At 42.7% G+C, this 21,594-nt stretch overlaps 1 long non-coding RNA gene across 4 annotated transcripts in view; it reads left to right on the forward strand.

Moving 5' to 3' along the window:
- The window catches only part of LOC310765497, a 144,925-nt gene that overhangs the window by 9,386 nt on the left and 113,945 nt on the right, over window positions 1-21,594 (forward strand). For all 4 annotated transcript variants that reach the window (XR_014549608.1, XR_014549609.1, XR_014549610.1 and 1 more), the window contains exon 3: window positions 16,647-16,765. This is a non-coding gene — a long non-coding RNA (uncharacterized lncRNA). The remainder of the gene's footprint in view (window positions 1-16,646; window positions 16,766-21,594) is intronic.

The raw sequence follows: 21,594 nt of genomic DNA on the forward strand, positions 1-21,594 counted from the left end.
ATAATAAAATCCTCAGCCCGAGTTTCCTGTTGGGTTCTTCTTCTTTTTCTTTTTTAGCATCCATCAGTGCCCGCAGCCTGGTGTTACTTACGAGCTGCTTGTGCTTTCTATTGATTTGGAGGGTCATTTTTAATTGAACAGAAGAAGAGGAGTCTTTAAAAATTGGCACCGCTTAACCAAACTTAAGCACTTTTTAAGTCTAAGCATTTTAGTGGGGGATATTGAAGAAATTCGAAATCAATGGAAAAATGTTTACTCAGAAATAAGTCCCATTAAGTTCAATGGGGTTTATTCCCAATTATGCTGGTGTAGTATTTGTGGCATGAAATATTTACATCACAACATAATAAGAGCCCTGCTGCATCACTCATCTAATCCATCATCCTTTTCTCATAGTGACCAACCAGATGTGTATGGGAAACTCACAAGGAGCAGGTGAGTGGTCCCAGATTCTAATATTATGGAAGAGGGAGAAAAATTCTGGCCACTTTCTTCACAATATGTATAATCTTATACCCTTCTAACATGTCCCCTTTTACTCCACTTTTTTCCCCAAACCACAAAGCCTCAAATGTTGTAAGCTTTCCTCATTAGGGATGGTGACAAAGTTCATTAAAAGTGAGCAAAAGAGCAAACTCCATCAAAGCTTGCAGGCTCATGCAGAAACCAGTCCCCTGTCTTACATGCAAGGGATCACAGTCTTTGATACCAACCTTTTGATAAACTTTACATCCTGAACTTATTGCTGTTCTCAGTCTCCAAGCTGAAGCTCGCAGCTTGGCTCACCGTCATTGTCTTTGTAGTTTTGCTCCATTCTGATGTGATTAAACGGGTATTCGAACTAATGCACACTCGGTCTGTTATATTTAGATGATGGTTTTTTATTGCCCTATGCCTGGTCTTGGCATTACACAGCAAACTTAATGAAGATATCTATCTATCTATATCTACCTATCTATCTATCTATCATCTATCTATCATCTATCTATAATCTCTCTACACATATACATATACATATATATTCTCTCTCTCTCTCTCTCTCTCTCTCTCTCTCTGTCTGTCTCTGTCTCTCTCCACTCTTGATATGTTTTTTTTTAAAAGATATTTATTGGAGTTTTACAAAAACATAAATTTAAAAGATCATATAAAAAGAAAGAAATACAGTAAAAGAAACATAGAAAAATACATAAAATAAGAAAAGGAAGAATAAAAACAAATCCATTTTTGTAACCCTAACTCATTATCTTATTTCCTTGGCCTCCTCACACCTCCCCTTTTTGTATCCCCATTTAAATAATCAAATCAGCAAATCCTTACCCTCTTTCGTTTATCTTAACTCTATATCTTAACATATTATAACTCTATATTTTCATCCATTTTCAGTTCAATTTTGCATACTCTTGTTAACTTTGTTGCTAATGCCACTTATTTTCAATCCAACATCATTTTTAACATTCATTAATTTTACAGTGTTTCTGAAGATAGTCTTTAAATTTCTTCCAGTCTTCTTCCACCAACTCTTCTCCCAGGTCTCGGATTCTGCCAGTCATTTCCGCTAATTCCATATAGTCCATCACCTTCATCTGCCACTCTTCCAGGGTGGGTAAATCTTGTGTCTTCCAATACTTTGCAATGAGTATTCTTGCTGCTGTTGTTGCATACCTCTCCACTCTTGATATGACTGCCCGCAAACAGCAGTATGAATTTCCAAACACAGCAAAGAGAAGAAATAAACAATCTTTAATTTCTTATATGAAGATGTCATGATGCCATACATTTATTTCTTCCATTATTCCCATTAACCCACTCAGTGATTTAATCTTGGAAATTAAACAAGCACAATCAAGTTAAAGTGTGTATTGTTGACATTGCCCAGGAGCCAAAGAATTGTGAAACCAGTTCCATGAGTCCAATAAGGCCTTGGATGTGTTTTCTCAAGCAGCAGCCACGCACCCTTACAAAATGTGGTGCGGTACACTCCATGAAAGTGGAGAATGCTTCAAAAGCTGTTTGGGAGGTGACAAAGGGCTCCTCTGTTAAACAAAACAAATAAGTCCAAGATGCAACACTCTAATATGAGCCTAGGTAGCTCCTTTCATCCCAGTCATTATGTTATGTCAGTTTGTAAATCACCTAAGCATAACCTGCATAAGTCCATGTTTCTGGTGGTGTTATTGCAACTGAAAACCTCTAATGCCCTCTGTTGTGACTGTAAGCATAACTCACTAGTTTTCCGTTTCCTCACGCATATGACAACTAAGAAGGTATGGAAGCATTCCGACAAATTCCACTAGTAAATCACCTTAGCACTTTTGCTGAAGTAGCAACCTCTAACATTCAAATTAAGTTTTTCTTTCAGGACAATTCAGTGGCAGCCTAAGTTTGAAAACCCACTTTGTTTTCAAATCCTGCCCCCATATTTAGCTTCCTTCATAATTCCTTTGGAATGTTGTCCAGCCAGGACCCTGCAAATTTGCCTCAAATTTCATGTTAGGTGGAAATTGATTGCAATCCTAATGGAAGATGATGGATTAATACCCTTTTCCCATATACTCCTTCAGTTCAAGGGCATCTATTATGCTTCATTCTATAACTGGGAAGCCTTACATGATAGGAAGAGGAAGATAAGTAGGTAAAATATAGGCTTCCTCCTTGTATCAATATTTTATACAGTCTCCCTTCCCACCTAGGCCTTTGTTCTTCTCAGTTGGCCATAAGTTAAAAGTTCCCTCCCCCACCCCCAAATCTGCACTGCTCAGCAACAACCGTCCTTCACCTTTCATCTTCCAACCAATCATGTCAAAGCACTGTTGCACACAAAAGTCATCCATTTATGTCACCAACAGATGCTTAACTATTGCCATGGAGAACAAAAAGGAAGAGAAGGCGTAGTGGATTGTATGTTATAGTTTTCTATTGTTTCCAAAAGCCCATCTCTTTTCTATTTTTACTAAAGTAAAATAAATGTGGGTCAGTGCAAGCAGGAGCTGCTATAGATATTTCAATACATTCCAAAAGAAAACTCAACCTAAAACGGCCCAGTGATCAAAATCCTGCGAGCCAACTTGGTTACATTGATAACCATGTGTGTGCTTCAGGTGATTCATTACTCACAGACTCAGCATCAGTACCTAAAAAAAGATAGGATGGCAAGTGCCAAATGCCATGGGTCCTGCAGCGTCCATAGCTGCCAGTGCCAGCCTTCTTTTAATGGTCCAGCATTCCAAAGAAAAGAACCAGGCAAGATGGCAGTGATGCCACCTTGATTTTCCCACAATTTCTCTGGGCCTCTCTTCAGAGTGCCATACTGTGCACCTCCACCTGTTCTGACTGCTGCTCACTGTAGTGGCACTGCCCATGCCTGGGAGACTCACAAGGGTGGCATTGCCCAGGTTCCCCTCAAAACAGGCACCTGTTGATAGGTGTGGTTGTTTGTCAGTTTAGCAAGTCAACAATTTGTGTTGATGGGCAAGTCACTTGAAGCCCCTAATTTCAATTAGGTTACTTCTTACATTTTCAAAATAATATTCCTTTCTGTGTACTTTTAGGTATACATATAATTACTAAGATAAGGCCAGTTTGGGACAGTTGACCAGGGTAAATGGTTCAGCAGGGGCAAATGAGGCATCATATGACAGCATGGAACAAGGAGTCTTTCCAGGGGCAAAAACTGGTTGTAAATCAGGAACAATAACAACCAAGAACATTTGGTGGTTCCTTATACATCCCAACTGCAGTGTACTGTACCTGCCATGTTTTAGATATTTCAAGCATTTTACACAAAAGAGTTGAATTGTGTAGTCCCACCTTCTGTTTTGTATCTCAAAGTGGCAGGACTTTTGGAGGGCAACCTGAGAGCAAATTCTTCTGACATCAGTTGGCTCTGAAAAATCTAAATGTATCCATTCTCCTCGTGTGATTTTAACAAATGCTATTGGACTACTTTTTTTGTTCCCGACTCATTTAACATAGCAGCTCCACAGAAATCAGCAGACACATTTGATTATGGAAGGATGTCACATTCTGTGTTTATTCATCAAATGACAAGCATTTATTGTTACAAAAGTAACATTTTCAGATTTCATTCCCAATCTGTGATGCCCCCCTTCTTTGAGAACTGCAGTGGACTGAACCGGTTTGTGTGAAAGCGTAAGGCAGACAGTATATTAGCTTCACTTTTAAATCTATGACCTTGGGCATTTGAGCTAGTGATTAAGTCCCCGCAAATCCAATCAGCGGCACATTAACTCTTATTTATTCATTTTTAATGTATTACGATGATCTTCATCTTCTTATTCAGAAGAAAATAAACTTGCATTGTTAATTCTTTTAAATCACCTGGAAAATGAAAAGAGCCATATTTTAATCATCTGGGTATACAGACCTCATATATAGCCAGAGCAATTTAATAAGCTCATAAAATGAATGCCCCTCTGTAGGTGTAGAAAACTAATAAATGTTTGATGTTTAGTATAAACACATTTTCCTATATTCCATCCATATCAGACACCTCTTACGCTTCCTTTTTCTTTCTTTCTCTGAGCGTCACTTTTTGTGCTCCTCTGTCACCTCTGGATTTCCTGCAAACTATCTTGAAAGCTCATTTTTGAGTCCCTATCAGCTCCACACCTGCATTGACCAACCTGAGTCCTCTTTGCAGGGTTTATTACAGTGTGTAGTGTTTTCAAGAGTACTTAGGTCATGATGCTGTGCCACTAATACAGCTATCATTATTATTACTACCAGTAGTCATTGTAAATAGTATTCAGATCACTATTATTATCATCAGTATTATCATCACTATTGACACTACTAGTAGCATCCTTTTTGGTTTTTGATAATGTTTATTTGTTTTCAATTACAGTCCAATAATAGTCTCATTATAGTAATGCCAAATTATAACACAATTACAAATACCAATCATTCAGATACCAAATTATATAATTTAGGTGACCCCCCCCCCCGTGTGCTAGAATTTATGGTTTGATGATTTTCTTTATTTCTGCGTTCCAACATCTTATTCATTTCAATTACACTCCAGTCAAGATAACAATTCCTTATACAACAACTGAAATATTAACAACATCCATTCGTATTAACACATTAAATGATTCACAAAACTACAGGTGAGGCACTCAAACTATATCCTTATTCTTCCTATGTGTGGCAATTATTCTTTCCGTGATCTTTTTTCCTGTCCCTGTAAAATGTTATGTCTATTTTTGTTGCTGTTCTCCATCATACATTAGGCGGAGCTAATATCCCATTGTTGTTCCAGAAATTCTCCTTTGCTCTGTCCCATGCTTCTTTGTTTTGCAGCTGCAAAAATCACACTGTTCCAATAAATAACCTGTTTTCGCCATTTTCCCTCTCAGCCTGGAAAGGAGGGTGATCTGTCAAACTGCAAATGACTCAGTAATGAAGTCATTAAGCACCCTTAAACCACATGTAATATTTCCATCTTTCTTTTCTTTTATTTATTTTATTACTTAAAATATTTGTAGACTCCTTCCCCACCTGTTTGAAATGGTGTATGCTATTCAAAGTCAACATATTAAGATAATACAATAGAACAAAACATCCAGCATTAGTTATGAAAATGTTCCCCATGCTATTAATGCAATCAAATCCCTGCTGAAATATAGAAATAAATAGCCCTAATGGAAAATAGGCAGACACGGGCTCCATCTCATGTTGGAAGGCAAGCTATTCCCAAGCCTGGGGGCCACCGGCCTAAACTCTTGCCATTGTTGTTGTTGTTGTTTAATCGTTTAGTCGTGTCCGACTCTTCGTGACCCCATGGACCAGAGCACGCCAGGCACTTCTGTCTTCCACTGCCCCCCGCAGTTTGGTCAAACTCATGCTGGTAGCTTCGAGAACACTATCCAACCATCTCGTCCTCTGTCGTCCCCTTCTCCTTGTGCCCTCCGTCTTTCCCAACATCAGGGTCTTTTCCAGGGAGTCTTCTCTTCTCATGAGGTGGCCAAAGTATTGGAGTCTCAGCTTCAGGATCTGTCCTTCCTGTGAGCACTCAGGGCTGATTTCCTTAAGAGTGGATAGGTTTGATCTTCTTGCAGTCCATGGGACTCTCAAGAGTCTCCTCCAGCACCTTCATGGATCCCTTCTTGGATCACTGCCTTGCCATGGTGAAGGAGCTTGAATAACTCAGAGAAGCTATGAACTATGCCGAGCAGGGCACCCAAGATGGACAGGTCATAGTGGAGAGTTTTGACCAAACGTGATCCACCTGGAGCAGGAACCGGCAAGCCACTCCAGTATCCCTGCCAAGAAAACTCCATGGACAAAGACAACAAACTCCTGCCTTTGGTCATACCAAACGAGGCTCAGTCCCTTGACTGCAATTACTTTAAGAGCAGGGCATGGAGAGCAAAGTACAGTCCCTGTTTTAATTTCCATGTATGCTGTGGGAGACAGCACTACAGAACCAGTATAGCCATTTCATACCTGATTGCTATGCAAAGTGGCTCTCAGCAGATAACACCCAGGAGACTGCATTCTCCCAGGAGTATGCCTATATGGAGTCATTTGCATCTTCTAGTGCAGTTTTCATCTGTCAATTAAAAGATCCAAAGAAAGAGCAAATAACAACAATAACAAACCCACTTCCTCCCTGCCCGGCCCCAATCAGCATTCAAAACTCCCAGAAACCCTTCTTTACGGAACGAATTGCAGTTTGTGGTGAAATTGGTGCATTCGTTTACAATTAAATTTAGAAATTTAATAAAAAGATATCTCTTGTTAGGGAGGGAGGAACATTCAGCCCCTGATTGAAGTGTCTGGAAAGCTCAGTTATGAAAAAGGCTGATATTCAGATCCAAATGTATGATCAAAGCGCGGCAATAAATAAGTGCGACAGAAATCATAAGCAGTTCTAATGTACCAACCCTTAAACAAAACAAAACCAAAAATCATTTTAGTATAAAGTTAAAGAGCAGGAAATAGATGGCAATGCTGAATTATAAGGCTGCTGGGTGTGATTATGGCATGTATAATTAAATGGATGAGAGATCATAAAAGGGAAGAAAATCTAGGTGAAAGGAAATACAAGGAAGAAAGACTTTTTTTTAAGGGTTTGGAGTCAAATTCAGACCAAGGAGAGAATACTTTGGATAAAACCACACCATACTGTACTAGCTGTATATAGCCAGAAGGCAAAATAAAATGTAGAATAATGTTAGGCGGTTGATTAATTATACTGACTATCATATCTTGACCATTTTGCAGACCAGAAATCAAGCTCTTTGCCTTCAGGTAGCCCCTTTCCAAGACACAGGCGTTTTGTTATCTAGTAGGGAGAGACAGGAGCTGCTGGTGTTACAGGCTTCCTTTACCAGTTGAACCACTGAGGTCCAGCACCAAGGGCGTTTCCCTCACTGCAAGAAGTGAGGTTACAGGGAACCAGGCAGAGGGCCTTCTCGGTAGTGGCACCCGCCCTTTGGAACACCCTCCCTTCAGATGTCAAGGCAATAAACAACTATCTGACTTTTAGAAGACATCTGAAGGCTGCCCTGTTTAGGGAAGTTTTTAATGTTTGATGTTTTATCATGTTTTTAATATTCTGTTGGGAGCTCCCCAGAGTGGCTGGGGAAACCCAGCTAGATGAATAGGGTATAAATAATAAATTATTATTATTATAACCACACATGTATCTATGGATGTGGCACTGGCAGTCCCATAGATTTTCAGACATTTTCTCTATATTGCGTCTAAGGAATGAACCACGTATTGTCTCGCATTGTTTTATTAACAGACTACCTTGGGTAATCTAATTTGGTACGGCAATAAAAATTTTCATTTTATGTCATGTACTTAAAAGAAAAATACATACAAAAAGGTGGCTTTACTGAACTCATTACTTACTAAATCAAATGAGCGCTCTTGCCTTATGTTTAATGTTCTCAGAATGTTTTGAAACAGTTCAGTCAACAGGTACTGCCATTTTAGAAAAACCTTTTAAGTCCACGGAAGAAGTTATGAAGCACATCACTCAGACTGCAACCTTGACCTTCTCTTTGTATTGTAACGTTATACAATTGAGCCAGAAATGAAATGTTTTCTCCCCAGCTCAGATGATGAGCTTTAAAAGAAGTAGAGAATATATGGGCATAGGGCAGGAATAGCCAACATATTGTCCTTCAGATGTTGGTGAACTGCAACCAGTGGTGGCTGGTGCCTACTGAGACTGGTAGAGCCAAAAGCAGGAAGACCAACAGTAGGTGGCGCCAGAGCCAATGACTGGCAGAGCCACTAATTCAAGTTTTGTCCCCATCCTTCTCCCTGCTGAATTCTAATAGGGGCAATTCTGAGATGAAAGAGAAGGAAGTTGACAGTCAGTGTTGTAAGTAAGCAGGCAGGCATGGTGGATCTATCTAAGGGCAGACTGAGGTTGGTGGGGCAATGCTCTGTTTGCCCTAATGAACTAGCCTTCACTGGCTACAATTTCCATCGGCTTCAGCCATTGTGGCCAAAAGGACAGGGATAATGGAAGCAGGGCTGTCTTATCCATAGGCGCTAGAGGTGTGGGGCATCCGGGTGCCAGGCTCTCAGGGGCGCCAGGCCGAGAGTCCGGGGCCTGAGAGTTGAGTCTGGGGAAGAGCCCGCCCACTGGTCGGAGCACTGCGATGGGCTCTTCTGCTGCAGGTGGCTCTGCACCGTGAGTTCAGGGGCGACCGAGCCAGTGAGATGCTGATGCAGCCGGCCAGCTCTGCTCTCCTGCACACCTGGGACTGGGCAACCTGGGGGGGGCGGATCTTTGCACTCTGGTGCCACATATGCTTAAGACAGCCCTGAATGGAAGAGGACCCTTCATTGGCCACCCTGGGGAAAAGGATTCTGGACTAAATGGACCTTTGGGCTGATTCATCACTGCTCTCTGTATGTTCTGAGGTCATGTAGGAGGAATCCATGCCACAGTGTTTTCCCAGCCCAGCCCTTATGTCAGGAATGAATAGAGAACCTGTGACCCTCCAGTTGTTGCTGGACTATATATCTCATAATCCGTGACCACTGACCATGCTGAGTGGGGCTGATGGGAGTTGACATCCATCAGCATCTGAAGTCCCACACATTTCCCATCCGTGCCCTATGCTGTGGTAGAAAAGAGCCACAGCTTGGACTCCTACAGGCTGCTGCATTAAGCAAACATGAAGCCTCTACTCTTCTGTCACTAAAGGAATTTTTGCAAATGAGGGCACACAAATCTGCAGTTATAAGAAGGTAATTTTGCATTCCTATCCACAGTGTGGTCTCCATGCAAAAAAAGAGAGAGCTTTTCTTGATATCCATTGCATCAGCAGAACAGGATAATGCAAATAAGCTTCAAGCTATTTCTCATCATAAACAATAACAAGTTAAATTGCTTGTCAATATGCTATTTAGTATTTGGCCTATATGTTCTGCCATTTCTTCATATTTTATACTGAATTTTGGATGATAACATTGGCATTCAGCTTAGTATGATACTCAGAGCCTTCAACACTGCAAAAGCAGCATGCCTAAATGCATATTGTAGCATCCATCAATTAGCTTTGCCAGTGAGCAGATGAAAACTGGTTTGGCTTAGAGCATTTGATGGATTTAGGAGCTCCAATATAAAGTGGATCCATACTTTTGTTAGATCTAATTTCCACAAAGGACATTTAGTAGGAGCTAAGGATCAAGAAGCCATTTGGATTTGTGGCTGTGCACATATGTTAAGCAGTCATTTTCACTCCTTTTTAATTAGTTCCCATGGAAGAAATGCTTAAGCAGCTCCGAATCTTCAAACTGCAGCTAATTCAAGGCAAAAACAAACAAACCCATCTTTGATTATTCTGATATTTATTTCATGAAAGCCACGGTCCATCAAGGTAAGCTGGGGCATGTAGAACTTCAAAGATGGCAATGACAAAAGCCCAGAAAATTTTGTTAAAATACCCAGCTTTACATGTTCCAAGGAAGTAGAGAGGGAACACAAAGTTGAGCAGAGGTGCTCAGCAACATTAGAATCATTGCAAGCAGAATGGAGGCAAGCACACATGCCACCTCAAGCATGCCACCTCACCTTGATCGTGGGCACACCCATACTTCCGCTTGTTCTGGACTTTCTAGGCATGGGTCCAAGCAGTTTCCCCCTTGCACCACCACCCCTTTCAGCACAAAATTTCAACATCCAGTACTACCTCAATAAGGGATGCGGGTGGCGCTGTGGGTTAAACCACAGAGCCTAGGACTTGCCGATTAGAAGGTCGGCGGTTCCCCACGATGGGGTGAGCTCCCGTTGCTCGGTCCCTGCTCCTGCCAACCTAGCAGTTCCAAAGCACGTCAAAGTGCAAGTAGATAAATAGGTACCGCTCCGGCGGGAAGGTAAACGGCGTTTCCGTGCACTGCTCTGGTTCGCCAGAAGCGGCTTAGTCATGCTGGCCACATGACCCGGAAGCTGTACACCAGCTCCCTTGACCAATAAAGTGAGATGAGCGCCGCAACCCCAGAGTCGGTCACGACTGGACCGAATGGTCAGGGGTCCCTTTACCTTTATTACCTCAATACAGCTGCACGCTGCCATCACTGGGCTCCATTGAAAATGGCTTTCCCATGCAAACCAGGAAGTGACCTCTCCAGACAATGGAACAGCCTCTTTTCTTACATCTGCAGCTGTCATCTCCTGGGTGACACAGATGCCGTTGGCAGTCAAATGCACATGTGTACTCTTTCCATTTCCCTCCCTCTCACCTACCACTCTGCACAGTCCCGGACATGGGCAACCCATGCTATGCCGCCATCCAGAATTCTGTGGTTTCTGCGGCCTTGGGGAGTGTTCCAGGGCTGTAGAAGAGCGATTCTTACCAACCATAAGGGAACCAAATCCATTTCCATGTGTATCTTTGGGTACTTTCTTCCTTCTGTGCTAGAGCAGCCTTCCCAACCTGGTGCCCTTCACCTGCTGTGAGACCACAGCTCCCATCAACCCCGACCATTGTCTATGCTGGTTGGGGCTGATGGGAGTTGAAGTCCAAGACATCTGGGGGACATCAAGTAGAGGAAGGCTGTGCTAGAGGCAAGATGAATGGCTGTCAACACAACCCTACACGTCTCATTAGGTTTAAGGGGACTTGATTCCAGGAAAGCAAGTCTGGAATTTGAATCTGAGTATTGAGCATACCTGGATCCTGTGATGTCTAGTCTTTGTTGCCTCACTCAGCTTCACTGAGCTTTCCTTCCTTCCTTCAGCATCTATTGTGACTGCAGGCATAGATCATCATCACTGAGTGTCAGGTTATGGAAGCTGTTCTGTCTTAATGCTGCTGCAGTTGCCGTTGAAACCCTTGGCTCAGAGCCTGACCTTACCAGAAGCAGCAGCTGCTGCATCTTAAGCTTCAGTGCATTAACCAAAGAGATGTTAACATCTACACAACAAACTCAGAAACAGCCAAGGCTGGAAGCACTGAAGTCAGATTTTTGCTGGCAGCGGGTGGCTCCAAGAACCGATGAGGTAAGGGAAGTCAATATCTTGCAAGGCGCCTGGCAGCAGTCAGCCATATGTGCCACAAGCTCCCTATTGGTTAGATTATTGGACACAGGATTGGGAAAGATGGGCTCAATTTCCAATTTATTCATCATATTGTTAAGTATCCATGTGAAAATCATTGCTAGCTACTGTCAGTTCTCCATCTGGAAAATGGTGATTATGACCTACCTCATAGGACTCTTTTCTGAGAACAAATGGCACTGCAGAAAACGGGGGGGGGGGGACTTTGTAAACTAAAAGAAGAAGCAACATTGAAGTTGTTCATAAATCCTAGGAATATGTCCTCTTCGGTTATGAAAGCACTCAACATTTCATGTAATTAGAAGCTTTGCTCTATTATTTTCCATAATAAATCAGAGGATTCTCTTTTATCTTTTTGATGGCTGTGGCACACTAAGTTGGCATTTGTAAGTTGTCGTTGTGCATTGAAACTATTTTGGAACTGGTAATTGCTAATTGAACACCATCCAGCCCTAGGAATAGATAACTCTCCAACATATCAGTTTGTACCAGTTCCCATACCCCTGGCAGACATGTAACGATCATTCTGTTTCGGTCACTAAAACCGGAATGTTGTAAATGTGAACATGGTGCTGATAGTGAGTTCTTCTGTATTTAAAAAACTAGAATAGTACATCTGCGTAAATAAGTATGTATCAAAAATGCAAAAGACATTATATCATCATCAACAAAATAATCTACAGCTCATCTTATTACATTAAACTTTTTTAAAAAATAATAATCCAGATTTCAGTTGCTATTGAATTGCAAAATGCAAGATTTCTGCTACATTTAAGTAGCTTGACAAAAAGGATCTACCAATCAAAGTTTTCTGCTTATGAAATTTAGCAGGAACACACCAATCCACAGCATCTTCCATGGCAGTAAAGCCTCACTCCAAAACAGTGCATGTGACAGCCTAGGAAGAGGGAGATGGAGGCCTTTATGAGAGAAACTTGGCTCTTCAGTGAGGCTTACTCCCATGTGATACAGAGTGACTTGCACCTGCCTTGCTAGCTTTCCAGAAGAGAAATGAACAAGAAGGCACCACTGATCTCTTCCACCATTGATTCATCTGGTCATCAGCTGCTGCAGCACTCTTTGCAAATAAACCATTTGTCATCTGTTCCAGCAGCTGCTGCTCCCTAATTGGGTGCTGCCCAAGCAAACTACCTGTATCCACTTTGCAAAGATAGCTGCACTGGTGGAGCAGGAGGACCAAACAGAGAATCTCCTTCTTTGAGACCACGCAATGCAGTGAAGGTAAATAAGTAAAGCTGGGATCCTATACATGGTTTGATGGGAACAAGTCTCATTGACTAGGGAATGGGTGGGTCCAGTGGCGTAGCATGGGTTGCTCACACCCGAGGCCATGTGTAGAGGGTGGGAAAGAAATGGATGGAGTATGTGCACATGTTGTCTGGAGATGTCACTTAGTGGTTCGCATGAAGAAGTAGTTTTCAACAGAGCCCAGCAACAGAAGTACAGTGGTACCTCCGGTTGCGAACAGGATCTGTTCCGGAGCTCTGGTTGCATCCCGAGGAATTCGCAACCAGAGGTGCCATTTATGTGCATGCGCACAGCGCATAGAGTGCTTCTGTGCATGCGCGTGCGATGAAACCCGGAAAAATACTTTCAGGATTGCCACGTACATATCCAGAAAGATACGTAACCGGAGGTGAACGCAAGTAGAGGTACCACTGTATGCATCTGTGTTAAGGCAGCAGCAGGTGTTGAAATTTTGTGCCCCCTAACAATTTTGAGCCCGGGGTAATCGCCCCTGTGAGCCCCCCCCCCATGCTACACCACTGGGTGGATCACTGTATTAAGGCCCTATATGCACTATGAATTTTAAGCAATATCATATCACTTTGAGAGTCATTTGTTGTTGTTGTTTAGTCGTTTAGTAGTGTCCGACTCTTCGTGACCCCATGGACCAGAGCACGCCAGGCACTCCTGTCTTCCACTGCCTCCCGCAGTTTAGTCAGACTCATGTTTGTAGCTTCGAGAACACTGTCCAACCATCTCGTCCTCTGTCGTCCCCTTCTCCTTGTGCCCTCCATCTTTCCCAACATCAGGGTCTTTTCCAGGGAGTCTTCTCTTCTCATGAGGTGGCCAAAGTATTGGAGCCTCAACTTCACGATCTGTCCTTCCAGTGAGCACTCAGGGCTGATTTCCTTAAGAATGGATAGGTTTGATCTTCTTGCAGTCCATGGGACTCTCAAGAGTCTCCTCCAGCACCATAATTCAAAAGCATCAATTCTTCGACGATCAGCCTTCTTTATGGTCCAGCTCTCACTTCCATACATCACTACTGGGAAAACCATAGCTTTTACTATACGGACCTTTGTTGGCAAGGTGATGTCTCTACTTTTTAAGATGCTGTCTAGGTTGGTCATTGCTTTCCTCCCAAGAAGCAGGCGTCTCTTAATTTCGTGGCTGCTGTCACCATCTGCAGTGATCATGGAACCCAAGAAAGTAAAATCTCTCACTGCCTCCATTTCTTCTCCTTCTATTTGCCAGGAGGTGATGGGACCAGTGGCCATGATCTTCGTTTTTTTGATGTTGAGCTTCAGACCATATTTTGCGCTCTCCTCTTTTACCCTCAATAAAAGGTTCTTTAATTCCTCCTCACTTTCTGCCATCAAGGTTGTGTCATCTGCATATCTGAGGTTGTTTGAGAGTCATGGCTTCCTCCAAAAAATTCTGAGGACTATAGTTTGTTAAGGGTGCTGAGAATTGTTAGAAGTCTCAGAAGTAAGACCCACTGAGTTTAGAGCGGCTTGCTTCCCATAAGTTGGCCTAGGATTTGAGTCTCAAACATCTTTCTCCCATTTTCATGCTTTCTTAAATGTACAGTGGTACCTCAGGTTAAGAACTTAATTTTTTCCGGAGGTCCATTCTTAACCTGAAACTGTTCTTAACCTGAGGTACCACTTTAGCTAATGGGGCCTCCCACTGCCGCCGCACCGCCGCTGCGTGATTTCTGTTCTCATCCTGAAGCAAAGTTCTTAATCCGAGGTAATATTTCTGGGTTAGTGGAGTCTGTAACCTGAAGCGTATGTAACCGGAGGTACCACTGTATATTTTGTTTTTCCTAAGTATGTTTTATTTTGATTTAACCATTTCTTAGTTGTGTTATTTGATTATTCTCAAGCCTTGACATGTCCCCAAATTTTGTTCTGCTCTGGTCTACACAAAGCAACCTAAAGGAAAATAAGCTCTCATGTAGCTTTATAAAAACTCCTAAATAGATAGCACATCATGCTGAAATTGTCTTTTAAATGAGTTATAGAGTGTAAACGTGCCTGTGGGACTGGCCAATACATGTTGGGAAGCACATAACATATATTTACACTGACTCTTATCGAAAGAATACACTACTAGAAAAATTCAAAGACAGCCCCTGAAATGCACTGCTTCAAAAATGCATCATGAAAAATATCATGCTTACCAAGGAGGAGACCTTCAAGTCCCTTTAGGATATTTAAGCTACAATATTTGAAGAACTTGGTGGCTGAAACTGAGAACCATAAATCAGAAAACAATTATATTTGACCCTAGCGACAGCCTTTTTGTGAGTTGTTATGGAGCAACTGAGAAATTTCATTGCCCTTTGGGAGGATCAATATCTATAAAACAGACACGGTTAAGAGAGACAACAAAAATAGTATACAATTTGTTTCTTTTTATAAAGAATGTGCTTTCCCCTTCCCCCTCCACCCCCACTGAAAGCTTTGGCACTGCACACAAACAGTTTGGGTTTGGTCGTTTTCATAGTTCTCTTTCTCTATATATGCAGCTTTTGGCTTAACTGCATGTGGCTGTCAAGATGCGGCAGAGAGTGAGTGGCAGAAAGAGAGGGAGACCATTTTGGGTTCTGGCCCCGCCCACTGCCAGCATGCAACCCCTGACAGATTAACACTGAGGGAATATGCCCCTCCACAGAGGGGAAACATGTTTCTCCACTGCTGAGGGAGAAGGGACTATTTATTACTGTGCTTAAGGGCCAGATCATACCTCAAAATGAATAGTATTGGATATTTCACCAGTATTTGTTGATACACGACTGGTACAGAACCAAAAGCTTACTAAAAAGAAAAGAACCCTTTAGTGGGTTTGATGCTTTAATTTGCTGGCAGCCACTGAGAGTGATTGGGGCAACCTGGTCCAATGGGGCAGTATATAAATATTATTATTATTATTATTATTATTATTATTATTATTATTATTATTATTCTGTACATCGGGGAGGGCTGCGTGGAGAGAGTCTCTTCCTTTAAATTCCTAGGAGTTTATCTCAGTGAAGACCTTACTTGGAAGATCAATACAACCCAGGTGTATTGCGAAAGAACAATGTCAGTCAACATTTAATGATCTTCTATCGGTCAACAATAGAAAGTGTCCTTTCATACTGCATCACGGTGTGGTATTCTGGTTTGGCATCATCTGATAGGAAGTGCCTACAGAGGGTGGTGAATATAGCACAAGATATTATGGGCTGTCCTGTGAATCCGCTGGATGAAATAGCAGAAGAATGTTGCCTCAGAAGAGTGAGGAAAATTCTCAGGGATGATTCACACCCTGGCCGGCACTTTCTTGATCTCCTGCCCTCAGGCAGAAGATATAGAAGCATGATTAGTCGCACCAACAGGGTAAAGAACAGCTTCTATCCATGGGCTGTTAGGCTGCTGAATGAAAAGATAACAACAGGGCAACTGACTTTCGGGTTGTGTGGCTGTGCGTCAGTGAACGAGGGGAATTAAGACTAAGAGAGCTGAGTGGGGGGTGCTCGTGTAATCTCACTGTATACAAGTTGTACAAGTGACAGTATTTCAATTTCAATTATTATTATTAGTCAAGTGGCCTCTTTCCAAGTCTGTAAAAAGAAGGTTCCCCCCTCCCCCATCTCTGAGGTAGAAGTGATATCTTAATACTTGGTTTAAGTCCCCATTCATTCTTGGGTGTGAACAGCATTGGATATTTTGGTACAAAATGAAAAGATTATTAAAAAGAAAAGAAAGCTTCAGTCGAGTGACCTCTTCCCAAGTCTGTCACTAAGCTCATTAAGCTACTTGAAAATACAACAGTGACTCTCAACCTTATTCGTTCCCTGCAGGCTTTGAAACATATTGAAGGGGAAATAGTGAAGCACAGCAAGTCTGCAGCTCTCAGACAGCAAGCTAATAACAGGTTACTCTTCTGAGGTCAGAGATACCCAAGCCATCAAAATGCAAGGTGAGTCGAGCAAAACAGCCCTTTGGAGAAAATTCTATGTGATCTGAGGAGGTGGGACGGATGCCCAGTAAAATGTCAGCTTATGGCCTTTTGCCTCATGTTCCAGAGGCTCGCTGCCTCCCCCACCATTGAGCGCCATGACAGCTCACCCCTACAGAAGGGGAAATATGGTGGAAGTCAGCTTTGAGTCAGTAACACGTGCAAGGAAATGGCCTTGCAGCCGCCTTTGTGTTAGAGCAGGCGCAGGTAGGTAATATAAAGAAAAGCCCGAAAGCAAAAGCTCTGAAAAGATGGTATGAAATGCAGTACATTATAATGGTGCCCTTTCGACCTGTTCGCCATAAGTGCTCATCTATAATGCACACTACGAAATGCCCTCATGCTTGACATGCCATCTTCTGCTTCTCTCTCCAAGGAGATGTCTTCGATGGTAATTCAACTGTGTCAAAAGCCAGCTTTTAGCCACAGGAATACAAACAGTTTCATATACACTTCTTTAAAAAAAAAAAAAAAGAACTGGCATAATTGGCAGAATATGGGCTGTAAAAAACACATTCATACTGTAAACTTAAGCCAGGCTTCTGGTGTCCTGTGAATGTCTTGGACTGCAATTCCTCTCAGGCCTAGCCAGCATGGGAGCTGAGGTCCAACACATCTAGAGGGAACGAGGTTAGCGAAGGCTGAATAGAGTCCCTATTAAGTGCAGTGAGATTGACTTCTGAGGAAGCCTGCAGAGGACCTGTAGCCTTATTGGAGTTCACCGATTGGGTCTGTGTTGCTCCAGGACAGGAGGAAGGAAGTCAAATGACACCGAGATTGGTTCAAAGAAAGAGTTTATTTTGCTCTCCGGATAGCAGAAGGCACTTGCGTGATCAAGTCCACAGCAAGTCCAAAGAAATGACAAGTTTCATGCAGTATATATATCCTCCAGGCACCCTCTCCCTCCTTCCCATTTAAATCCAACCATGTCAGCCTATGTACGCAGGTTGACATCACATATGTTCTTGCTCTGGTATTCTTAACCATAAAAGGATCTTCCTCTTCCTACTCTTATCTTGGAGGAAGGTGTCGTCATCTCCGAGAACACGCTCTGGTGCTGTTCCCAGATTGGGTCTGTGCGTCTTTTGTGGTCAGCACATAAGATAAGGCACAAATGTGTCTTTTCTGTTCTACTGGTGCAGTCAGGGTCATCCCTGCCGTCACAAGCTGATAAAGGAGAGGGCTCTGAGCACGGCCGGGTTTTGTTTATACATTGACTCAGAGCTCAAGTTAATGGATTTTAGCTAAGGAAAAATAGGGATTTTGGTGCAGTTTCAAACTGCCTGCACACTCAGTTTTGGGTTTTGGGAAACCCATTCCTTCAGACCCAACGGCTTATCAGTTTACACTGTCTCTTTGCAGCAATAAGTATTTTATCCATCATTTATACAATTGAGTCAAAAGTGGGTGGAGCACAGAGATGCTGAGTTGCACCCAACGGGGGGGGCATGTGTGTGACGTCACATGTGTATGACATCACATACACACAGCACTGGCACGCTGGGCTCCTCAAAGGGTTGTGCCAGAGTGCTAGACCTCTGGCACAACCCTGTTTATGAGCCCAGAGGACCTTCTTGTCTTGCACTGGCAGTCTGGGTTCATCAGAAGGTTGCATGAGAGTGCTGGACCTTCAGTGCTCTGGTGTGACCTCTGAGCGTCATGATTTTCTATGTTTGGCTGGCTTAGTCTGGATTTTGCTGGCACAGTCAGTCAACTCAGGCAACTTTTCCTCCTTCCAGGGAAAAAAATCACGAATGAATAACATTAAACCCCATTGATGGATGATCTTCTAAAATTAAATGTAGTATGTTCCCCTACTTTAACATAATTCATTGCGTATGGAAAAATCATCTCTGCCCTGATGACCGGTACAATTATATGCTTCATTAAAGTGCCATGTATGTCCTTAAGCACCCACACTGATTGATCGTGGCAGCAGTAAAGAGCTCATAAACCTTTGTGAGTGTATAGATGCTCTTGGATAAAACCTGGGCACAGTGCATTGCGGGGGTGGGGGCTTCTCGTCTTCCCACCCATGCTGGAAATAAGCAGTTTTAACATGTCCACATGCATACTTCAGAACATTTTGGTTTCCAGTCTTCACACAGGCAGAAAAGGAAAGGACTTTGCCAATGTCTATAAACATACCACGCTGTTTCTAAGCAAAGCTTGCTTTCTTGCGCTTGCACTAGTAAGTATTGCAACAATTGCCTGCTATTGAGAAGAGAAGGCATGAGCTACGGACCTATACAATGGGATCTGTGCAATTCTTTTGAAGCTTATGAAATACTGGGGATTATGCCAAACTTTTCCACTTGGGAGAACAGATTGGCAGTGGTCTTCTGTGGCTTCCATTTTTGCTGGGCAGCCAGAAAACTACTGTCTGGCCTGGTTCCAGCTTCTTAATGACTCCACACATGCAGTCATTCCTGGCCAATGAACCTTTGATCTACCTCTATGGTAGATCAGTGTTATTATTTCCAATATTGCAGATGGGGGCTGAAGCTGAGAGGGATTTGCTTACTAGCTAGTTACTAGGTACTAGTGAGCTCCTGGAAGTGTTTGAGCTTTGAATCAAAGGCTTCCTGAGTTACAGCTCAGTCTCTTAGTTCCTCCTAGATACGAGCACTCAGATGGTTTTGATACGGTCAAATGCTGCTCATTTTGCTCTTTTGACTAACACAGAAAGAGCTGGATACATCCACATTTGCAGAGCATCTGGGCACTACATGCCTCTTTACAAAAAGCCAGTGCAAAAGCTGGCTACTTTTTAAAAAGTGAAGTGGTGTCTATGAATGAAATAGCTAGTTCACTGTAATGAGACGCGATCACACAGTTCCCTTTCATCGCGCTTCCTGTTTGCTTAACTTGTGCGAGTTTGCTTGCCTGTAAGACCTCGTGCTTAGGCACACACTGGGGGTATTTCATAAGATAGCTGATGTCAGAGAGGAAATAATCTGCCATCTCTCCCACCGCCACCAGGAAAAATAAATAAAGAAGGCGCCAGAGTGGCAGGTGGTATAGAGAAACAAATCCGTGCCAGTGCAATTACTGCAGGACTGAGCTTGCCTTAGGAATGTCGGCTCCGAAGCAGCTATCTGCAAAACAGATTCTAATTTAAATCCTAGTGGGAAACTGAGAAATAGAAATGGTTATCACTGACGCTCTGTCAGAGGATGTCATTTCCACAGGAATTGGGCAGTTGCAGCATTAAGGAGATCACTTGCTTTGAGAATATAAAGCATTTGTATATGCCTGATGCTGAAGGACCGGAGCTCCAAACCCCTCTATAGCCCCATTCCACAAAATGGGAATTTCCTTGGCACAAAACATCAAAATGTTGGCACTGTATGCTTCCTGGCACATTGCTCCTCCATTGTAAACAGAGGTGCAAAGCTTCTGAGTACTGGTTGCTGGAAATGACAGCAGGTAAGAGTGCTCCTGTGCTCAAATCCTTCTTACAGATGCCTTCCCAATGGCATCTGGTGGGTCACTGTGAGAACAGGATGTGGGACTAGATGGGCCATTGGCCTGATCCAGCAGGCTCTTCTCATGGTGGCCTCTAAGTCACATCCGTCCCAGCAAGCATGGCCAATGGGATAATAGGAGCCTGTACTCCAAAACACTAGGAGGCAGAGGACAACAAAGTAGAAAAGGCTACAATAAAGGTATGATTGCCCATGGAATACCCACTCTTTGAAGGGGCATTCAAAGGGAGTGCAGTTGTTTTATTACTTCATTTGTTTTATTGTCAATATTATTATTATCATCATCATCATCATCATCATCATCATCATTATTATTTTATTTGTACCCCGCCCATCTGACTGGGTTCCCTAGTCCAATTTGTTGGAATTGAATTTTTTTCATAACAAATCCTGTTAATTATCCTTATACACATTGTTTTTTGTTTATGTTTACCATGGATTTCATCAGAGACCCAGCTGCTCTTCTGCTGCCTCTACCTTTTGTGTTTTCCATCCAATTTGGCATGACATATTCAGGCTCTGCCAAATTTCAGACAGATAGGGGGGAAAGCATTCTTGCTTTGTGGGCAATTAAGAGGCCTACGAACACAGCCTGACTCCTATCTAATCTAACAGGGAGAAGGTGGGTTTGGTAGAAACAGTGTAGAATGGATATAAAATACTTAAAGGAACTGTCAGGTGGCTGGGAAGATGGTGTGTGTTTTTGCTGCTGTTCTGCAGAATGGCAAAACACAGAGAAACCTGCATGTGTTCTGTTTCCGAACAGAAAAGAGCAAGCACAGGCAAATGGCGACTCCCTGTCCCTCTCTTTCATGTTTCCACAAGCCCCGCCCCCAGGCCACTGTGATTGGAAGACTCTGCCTGGAAAGAAGACCTGTCAAAATTTTGGACACCTTTGCTAGAATATGTTTAAGTTAAAGACTGGACCACTGACATTATCACTCACCCCCCACGCATACCCCATCACTATATAACTTCAAGATGATCATAAAGAGAATTGAACTCACATGCTTTTGAAACCCTTGCAAAACATCTTCCCTGTGCTCCTGTGGCATGATCAGAAATATGCATAGGTGGGACAGAAGTCATATGGTGATATCTGTTCCACTGTGTCCCAGCACTGATAGATTCCCCCCTCGCACACAAAATCTCCCCCCCCAAAGACTTGTGAGAGGCTATAGCGTGCATCTCTAGAGGACAAAGGGACATTGTTCAGAATGGATGCTGAAGAAGACCAGGAGGCAAGCAGGTTGTGAAGAGGTGAAATAATTCTTCCTCAAACATGTTTTGCAGGATTGCCAC

This window comes from Podarcis filfolensis (genome assembly GCF_964270895.1).
Source record: "Podarcis filfolensis genome assembly, chromosome: 6".
NCBI lineage: Eukaryota > Metazoa > Chordata > Lepidosauria > Squamata > Lacertidae > Podarcis > Podarcis filfolensis.